Raw genomic sequence first — 8,538 nt, forward strand, 5'->3', positions numbered from 1 at the left:
ATTTCAGTAGGACTGGAAGGAAGAGAAGGACAGATGGACGCAGCAGCTTTGCCTCTCTGCGGCAGCAGTTTCCACACAGTTCCTATCGGGGTCAACACAAGTAAGCAAAATCCTGCCCTCCAAGAGAGATTACGGAGAAGACCCCGTTACAACCGGAGTCTACACACGGACAACCTGCTGGGCGCTCCCTTTCCGCAGCCTCTCCCTACGGCATCCATCGGCTGGCGAGCAGGTCCCTGCGCGGACGCAGGACCACAACCGCCCCGCGCCCGATGCCAGCAGCCGCTGGCCTCAAACGCCGGCTCCCGCCCAGCTTTTTCAGCGGGCCGGTGCGATGCTCCCACTTGCTTACTCCCATGCTGTGTGAAGCAAAGGGAAGGGTTTCAGAAGAGCACCGAGTTGCGTTGGTCTTCCCGATCCAAGCTCCGGCGGCACGGGAGCAGCTGAGCCTTGCAGAGAGAGCCATACATCTCCCTGCAGCTTCCGGCGCAGGCTGGGATGGTCAATGGCAGCCCTGTAAGGCCCAGAGGGAGGCAAGGCGATGCTTTCGCCATCTTAAAGTAATTGCTAAGCCAAGGAATTTATTCATTGGTCTTTCAAGCTAAACTGCTGCTGCTGTGGGTTTCCTACTACAAATTCTCGCTGATGGCAGAAGTTACAAGCGAGGGGAAAAGCTCGAAGCCAGAATCCGCAGCAAGCTCAGACAACCATCAGCTGCAACAGGGAAAACTCCCTCCGCAGCAGTTATAAAAATGTAAGCCTGTATCTAGAGAAACTGCAGCTGGGGCTCTTAAGGGTGAATTCATTCAGGGCTGCAATCTGTATTGAGTTTCTGGGACTAGGCTAAAATTTAGGGCCGTTGGGAACCAACGTGGCCTGCAAAGCAAAGCAGCCATGCTTACCCTCCCCTATTCCCATGGTTTCCATCCTAAAATAAGGTCCCAAGCCCAGCCCAGGGTCCCCCACGCAGCACCAAGCAGGACCGGGGGCAGCTGACGCGACGAGGAGCAGCCGTTCGATTGCTGAAGCGAGCTATAGTCGGAAAGGCAGGAACCATGGAGCATCCACAGCCCCCAGCTACTTCTGCAAAGCTTCGAGCCCGTTTTCCCCCTCCCTCTAGGAAGGAGGTCTCCTCCGCAGCCTGCGAAAGGGCCCGAGACAGAGGCAAAGCTGCGCTTCCAGAAAGAGGGGTGTGGAGTTGCATGCAACAGCCACTTTCCTCTGATGCTTCAGGCTTCAAATTCCACAGAAAGGAATAATTTGGGGTTTATTCCCCCCGCTCCACCTTGGCCCTTTTGCATGTTACATTCAGCTGCATGCAAGAAAAAAAAAATAAAAATAAAAAAAAAAAAAAAAGAAACAGCCAGGCAAACTCACCAGGGACCAGGAGAAGGCACGAAAGCAGGCTGCTGCACCCCTGGGCTAGCACCACAACCTGCAGCTTTCGGGATTTATTTTAAGGCAAGGGGGAGGCCCCATCCCCACCCCTGCCCCGCTACGATGATCCCCAGCCTCACCCACGCAATCTCTGCGCCCGTTTGGGTGCTTGGCCAAGCGCCTGCTTCAGCCCGTGCCCTCCCCTGGTGAGACAACCAGAATTTCCCAAGGAAAAAAGAGAGACACAAAGCTAACAGCATGTGGCAAAGACTGGCCGAAGGCTGCCCCCGGGACCCTGTGCCCGCTCAACCTCCCTTGAGGGAGAAGCCAACAGCCCCCAAATTCTTCAGAGCCCAGAGGTCTCCCCCCGTCCCAGTTGCACAAACCACCCAGGTGCATTTGAAATCTGCCACGCCATGCCCGGACCGAGTTCAGCTCCCATCTGAGGATCGTCTCAAGCTTTATTTTATGAGCACTGGCCTGATTTATTTCTCTCCTACTTGTACAGTAGGAAGGACCACACAAAAATAGCTATTTTTCAGCAGAAACTTTTTATCTCTGTATTGCAGATGGAAGGTAGCAAGGCTCCTCAAACGTACCAACAGCACCAAAATTAGCTCTTCCCCAGCTCTGCCCTCTAATGACAACTTTTCAAGCACCACTGTCCCATGCACATGGCAACCAGAGAGTGGAAAAAGGACTTTTAATGATTTGCACCGAGGTTTCCCTGTGCACATCGGCTGACAGCAAGGGCGAGCAGAATTTTGCTGCCATTCTCATGTGACACTCTGGCCTTTAAATTGTCATTTTCCCAGCCTGTGACAAGGAAACCACCGTTTTCCTTGGAGCGCCAAGCATACTACAGGTGCTACTTTCTCTCATTTGTTTAAAAAAAAATACTTGGTTATCTGGGGAATGTATTTTCCTGGTCTAAAATACCTTCAAACTGGCAAGGGGAAAGAAAACCATGCTGTTGTGTTTTCAGTTTTCATTCCCTGCAGTGCAAGAAGACTCCTGAACCACTTGGTTTTCCACCCTAAAATAAGTCATCAGTGAAAAAAAAAATATATATATATATGTAATTACCAGTGGCAGCGAAGCATCAAGAATCCCCTTCATTCATTTTTAAGGTGCCATTTCTCCTCTGGAGTTAGATCCCAGTTTGGTGGGATCCAAGCCCTGGAGACCAGGGCAACCACATGTGACACTTTGACCTTCATCCTCTCCCCGTTGTCCAGCCTGCAGTTGGCCAACAGAGCAGACCAAAGATCTCCCAGCCCATGAAAGGGAAATGGAAACAGCATCACACCCGAGGGAACTGCAGCAAGACGTCTATCTGCTTGCTTAACCTTAAGGGCAGGACAGCCCTCGCTTCTGCCCACCACGAGGAGGAGGAGGAGGAAGGAGGAGGAGGTGGAGGAGAGCCCTCCCAACCACTTCTTACTGCCGCACTATGTTCTCAGCTCTCCAAACCTGGGTTTGGGGTGATCCAGCACAAATAACAAACACTTCCACCCTGCAGGGCTAAATATTTTAGTTATATATTTCAACTTTTCCCCGCTGCAGAGGGTATTTCTCTCTTACCAAAACAGATTTTGATTTCTCACCAGAAAAAAAAAAAAGCCTTTGAAACGCTTAAACCGTGCCACTGCTGGGCTCTGGGGCTGCAGGGATGGACCGTGTTCCGATCGCAGCGGTCGGAGGTTCCTAAAGTCAAGCAAACGCAACGGTGTGGCCGAGCCATCCCCTCCCTGTCCAGCCACAGGAACCTGCCCAACTCCAGGAGACAGAGAAGAGAAACAAAGCTGAGCTGTCCTGGAGTAACTTAAGCGCATTTTTACCCACAAATGAAAGCTGTTCTAAATTTGCTATATATGCGAATTAGAAGAATATGTCGAGAGGCTTAAATGACCTGAGCCTGTCAGCAGAATTTGGTGTTTTTAAATAAAATAAAATAAAATTAAAAAAAAAAAATAAAAAAGAAGTAAGGGAAGTCTTGGGTTGCTGAAGGCTTTCACTTGGTGATTTCTGCATACACCCGTTTGTAATTTGTACAGGAGTGTCACGCAAAGGGCACGCAGCACGGCACAGCTCTCGGGTCCTCTCCCTGAAAACGAAACCATTGTACCCCAAAAAAAAAAAAAAAAAAAATACAGCCCTACTAACACTAACCCATTTTCATCTCATTAGCAACCCAGAGCCCAGAACTCCCTGGTGCCCCACCATCGTTTCATACGACTCGTTCCCTTCCCCGAGGTCTGTGAATCCGGCGCAGCCCATCGCTGGTCTTTCAAAGGCTCCCCAGAAATCACGGGGCAATGACGTCCTCCTAACGGGGTGCCTCGTGCAACCTGGCCGCTCGCTGCAAGAGGCGTCAGCCTTCTTGCAAACAATAAATATGAAGTCTTGCCCATCAGGATAAAAAGCCAAAAGCCAAACTAAATGGGCAGTGGGTTTGTTTTTTTTTTTTTCCCAAGAACCGGTGCTGGAATTGAAAGGGCCGCAGCGCTCACAAGCACTGAAGATGGGGTCCCAGCCTGGCGGGCTGTTAGCTTGCCCAAAGCGCCGGTACCATTTTCACAGCAGCAGTCATGATTTGCCACATCCACAAACTGTTTGACATCTTCGGGTGAAGGTACCTGAAGACTCTTAGACGCCTGCGTTACACCCGGAGTGTCCAGGCTCCCAAAACCTCCTCGGCTTCTCTTCCACGTACGCACAGCCAGCCGCGGGGGCAAGAGCATTCACCAGCTGGAGAAAGCACAGAGAGATCAAACCACCCCGTGTGCAGCACGAGAACCTGCTACCAAAACCACTCAAGGAATTTTTAACAAGAAAAATAAGGGAAAAAACAGTTCATTTAAAAAGTTTATTAGCAGCTGTATTACAATGAGCCTGAGATATCCAAATGAAACCTGAAGAATTTATCATCCCAGGCAGCAGCATCCTGACGGGAGCAATGCCCAGCGCTTTTTGAGCAAGGCTTCTTTCCATCACCTCTCCCGCCACGGCCGTCCTGTCCAGACCCCCGTGCTCCTCCACATCCTTTCCCACACGTGGGCCGCCAAAGCAGGCGCGCAACCCGGTTTATTAGTCTGAGGTCTATCCGCGCCGTCTCACCTCCAAAGCTGGCAGGCCTGCGGGAGACCGGGGCACCAGGCAGCGCCTTCCTTTAAACAACTTAACAGTCAGCATAATTAAAACCAGTGGAAGCCAGAGCAGGAAAAATCGCAGCGCTGAGCGCCTGCAGTCCAGGGTGAAGAACAGAAGTTGAACGGCACCTCTTTCCCCAGCTAGGGTACAATAAGCGCACCAGCCATCGCCACCGCCTCCAAAGCAGGAGCAAGGGGTGCTTACGCCTCAACTTGGCACGGCACTTTCCCTCGGCTTTTTAAAGCCTTCTGAATTATACCTTCCATCATGACGGCTGAGAGAGAAAGGATGTATTTCAAGAAACATCTCCGGATTGCAAGCGTTTTTAAAAAAAAAAAAAAAAAAAAAAAAAAGAAGAGGTCTAAAAGGCAACCACACAAAAAGCCGGTCCACCATATGGTTGCCCTGTAGTTAAACTTTTGATTTTACAACGCAGCCATGTCCACAGAAGATGCTGGATATGCTACTGGGGATACCGCAGTCCCTGCGGCCATTAGTCATATAGATGCTGAAATAAAAAAGGCCCATGATTTAGCAGTTTCATTTTTGAGGTCATAAAAAGAATTCAGAGGAATACCCATATATTAATAAAGTTCCTATGGAGCATAAATTTTAAATGCAGACTTCAAGGCACAGAATTCCTCTTAAATAAACAGCAAAACCTTCCCCAGAAAGCCAGGAAGCATTAGAATAAAAAGTTCTTTTATGATAATAAGCACATTTGCACTCAAACGATGTGATGTGGGAAGAAGGAGAGTTAAAGCACGAGGAAGCACAAAGACCTCAAACGCCGTGCGCTGGGGAACAGAAACATGCTTACATCTGCACATACCCCAGCACCACCTCCCCAGCGTGGCCCATAGGCGCTGCTGGCCTCCAGTCCACCCCTACAGCCATCCTCGGCACTGCCTTCATCTGCTTTTCCCATCAAGAGGCTGCCCTATCTACTCCGACCCGAGACGCTAAACCCAAACTTGTCCAGCTGCCACGGCCTCTCCATTCCCACGCCCGTCGGGAAGCTGAGGGATCACATTTAACCTCAAGCTCCTGGCTTGACAATTCGCTTCAGGAGCCACTTCAAAAAGTGTTTCCAGTTCTCAAAATCATTCACATCATCTTCTTTCACAGAATCCCAGCATGGCCGGGGCTGGCAGGGCTCTCGGGAGCTCACCCAGCGCCAGCCCCCTGCCCAAGCAGGCTCACCCAGAGCAGGGGGCACAGGACAGCGTCCAGGCGGGGGTTGAAGATCTCCAGAGAAGGAGACTCCACAGCCCCCCTGGGCAGCCTGGGCCAGGGCTCGGGCACTCTCCAAGTCAACAAGTTCTTCCTCACGTTCACCTGGAACCTCTTCTGCTTCAGTTTGTGCCCATGGCCCCTTGTCCTGGCACTGGGCACCACTAGGAAGAGTCTGGCTCCATCCTCTTGACTTCCACCCTTGAGGTATTTGTACATGGTGATGAGGTCCCCTCTCAGTCTTCTCTTCTCCAGGCTGAACAAGCCCAGCTCCCTCAGCCTTTCCTCGTAGGGGAGATGCTCCAGTCATCATCCTTGTTGCCCTCCTCTGGACTCTCTCTAGGAGTTCCTCATCCTTCTTAAATCGGGGAGCCCAGAACTGGACCCAGTGCTCCAGGTGGGATCTCAGCAGGGCAGAGTAGAGGGGGAGGAGAACCTCCCTTGCCCTGCTGGCCACACTCCTCTTAATGTGCCCCAGGATGCCATTTGCCTTCTTGGCAACAAGGGCACCCTGCTGGCTCATGGCCACCTTGTAGTCCACCAGGACTGCCAGGTCCCTCTGGGTCCAGATCCCACTGAATGGCAGCACAGCCTCACGGGGTATCAGCCACTCCTCCCAGTTTTGTGTTGTCGTTGAACTTGCTGATGGTACACTCCGTCCTCTCGTCCACGTCATTGATGAATAACTTGAACAAAACCGGGCCAAGTACTGAGCCCTGGGGAACTCCATGAGCTGCCGGCCTCCAACCAGACTCTGCCCCGCCGATCAGAACCCTCTGAGCCCTGCCATGCAGCCAGTCCCCAATCCACCTCACTGTCCACTCATCCAACCCACACTTCCCGAGCTTCCCTATGAGGGTCTTCATCCCTGCTGCAAGCCGCAGAGCATCCTACAGCCATGAGAGACCTCGCTGGGTACCGCTTCGGTTCCTGCAGGTGGGCTCCAGCCCAAACATGCAAAGCAGGGGACAAAAGACAGGGACAGATCCAAGCACAAAGCCACCACACTGGCTCTGGCTAAACGGCATTGGGACAGCTCACATCTCACCTTCAAAACCCATCACGATCTCTGCTGAGTCAAGAAAAGAGCGGGTGGATTGAGCTGACAAATGCAGACGCTTCGCCAGGATTTGTCTCAAAAAGCTTCCAAATTAAACAGCAAGCATCAGGCGATCAGTCCCGTCGCCATCGAGGTGGCGTGCAGCAGGCTGCTAAGAAAACAGTTCTGAGGGCCAAGTCTTAACGAAAAAGTAGCGAGTTATTGAAGATTTGTCTGCAATTTTAACCCAGTGCAAAACAAATCTCTTTTTACCAGTTCTCTCAAGTCAATTTTCCAAGGGGTTGAGCAAAAGGTGCTGAGGGTCAGTGGCCAACAGGAGTCACTACTGCTTACCCATCTCTCTCTCGACAGGGAGGAAGAGGACGGGTGTAAACACGGTGTAAGCTTCTGACAACCAACATTTTTAGCGAGGCGCCTGAAGGCGTCTCAGAGGTCACGCAGGTCCAACAGTGACACCTCTCCCCAACAACCAGAGGACATCAACCACTCCACCCCGCCGCAGCATCCCGCCTCGCCGCTTCACCCAGCCGGGCTCGGGAGCCGCTTCCCCGAGATCGTAGCCGGCCATCAGGCTTGCAATCTAAACAGCCCCAGAAGATGCATTTCCTCTCGTAATACTTTAATATAACAAGTAGACAAGCAGCAGTATCAAAGATTAATAAGGTCTCGTTACTGAATTTTACTAGAAAATAAGTTTCTGCTTTACAAACCTGCCCAGAAGGGGAAAACACCATCCCCTTATCCCCCCTCTGCTGTGTAAATAGCAACCGCATACCCAGCCACCAGACTGACCTTTTCAAAAGGCTCTCCTGCCTGCCTCCAAGACTATAAAATCTCCTCGCTTTTAATAAACAACATTATTTTTCCCTTCTGTGCTCGTTAAAGAAAACCTTTGGAATAAGAGACGCCGCTTAAACCAGCGGGAAGTTCAGATCTAAGGGTGCTTTGGGAAGTCCTGGGGCATGTCGATAAAATACGGCCCCCGCGGAGCGAGCGGATGCAGGGATCTTCCAAACACTCCACGTAAGCCCAGGCTTGGCACCGGCGGATCCAGCCCACGTGGCAGGGGAGATGAAGTCGTACACGGGGCTCCCGTGACCCTCGGAGAGCATCGACCGCTGCCAGAGCACTGACACCCAGCAGCAGGACATTCCCCGCACGGCGCGGCCAGAGAAAGGCAGCAAAATCTAATTTACTCTAAAATACACATACAAAGCAAAAACAATTTCCATATGCGCCGCAGAAGATTACATAAAGTTAAAAAATGTCAGGGATGAGGATAATTAAGAACACGATGCAAACTGCATTTTTAAACATTTTTCTGGGCCATCAAAAGGCCACCGGGCAGTATCTGGAGGCTGAGAACATGTCCTTCTCTCCCCCGCCGCGCAGGGAACCGCTCGCGCATGTGGCTTGGGGTAGCGGGCATGTGTTTGCATTTAAAAATAAAGCACGGGGAGGGGACAGGATTTCCCAATAACGCTGAAAATGCCACGTCCCCACTTATCACCATCATTTCAAATAAACTGCCTGACAAGAAAAAAAAAAAAAAAAAAAAAAAAAAAAGAAAAACCACCGTCATGTTTTCGCAGCTGGGTTAAAGCCCCCTGCAACGGGAGATTCCCGCGGGTGCGGAGCGGGTGCCAGAGCCGGCGCAGCCTCAGAGGGACGCGGTCCCTCCCGGGGGGCTGCCAGCAGCAGGAGGCCCCCCCCCG

The 8,538-nt window shown here is 51.5% G+C and overlaps 1 protein-coding gene across 1 annotated transcript in view; it reads right to left on the bottom strand.

Moving 5' to 3' along the window:
- EXOC6B (exocyst complex component 6B) overlaps positions 1 to 8,538 on the bottom strand; it is a 274,237-nt gene that overhangs the window by 244,721 nt on the left and 20,978 nt on the right. The window lies entirely within an intron of this gene.

Source organism: Egretta garzetta, unplaced genomic scaffold (genome assembly GCF_000687185.1).
Source record: "Egretta garzetta isolate BGI_Z169 unplaced genomic scaffold, ASM68718v1 scaffold505, whole genome shotgun sequence".
NCBI classification, from domain to species: Eukaryota; Metazoa; Chordata; class Aves; order Pelecaniformes; family Ardeidae; genus Egretta; species Egretta garzetta.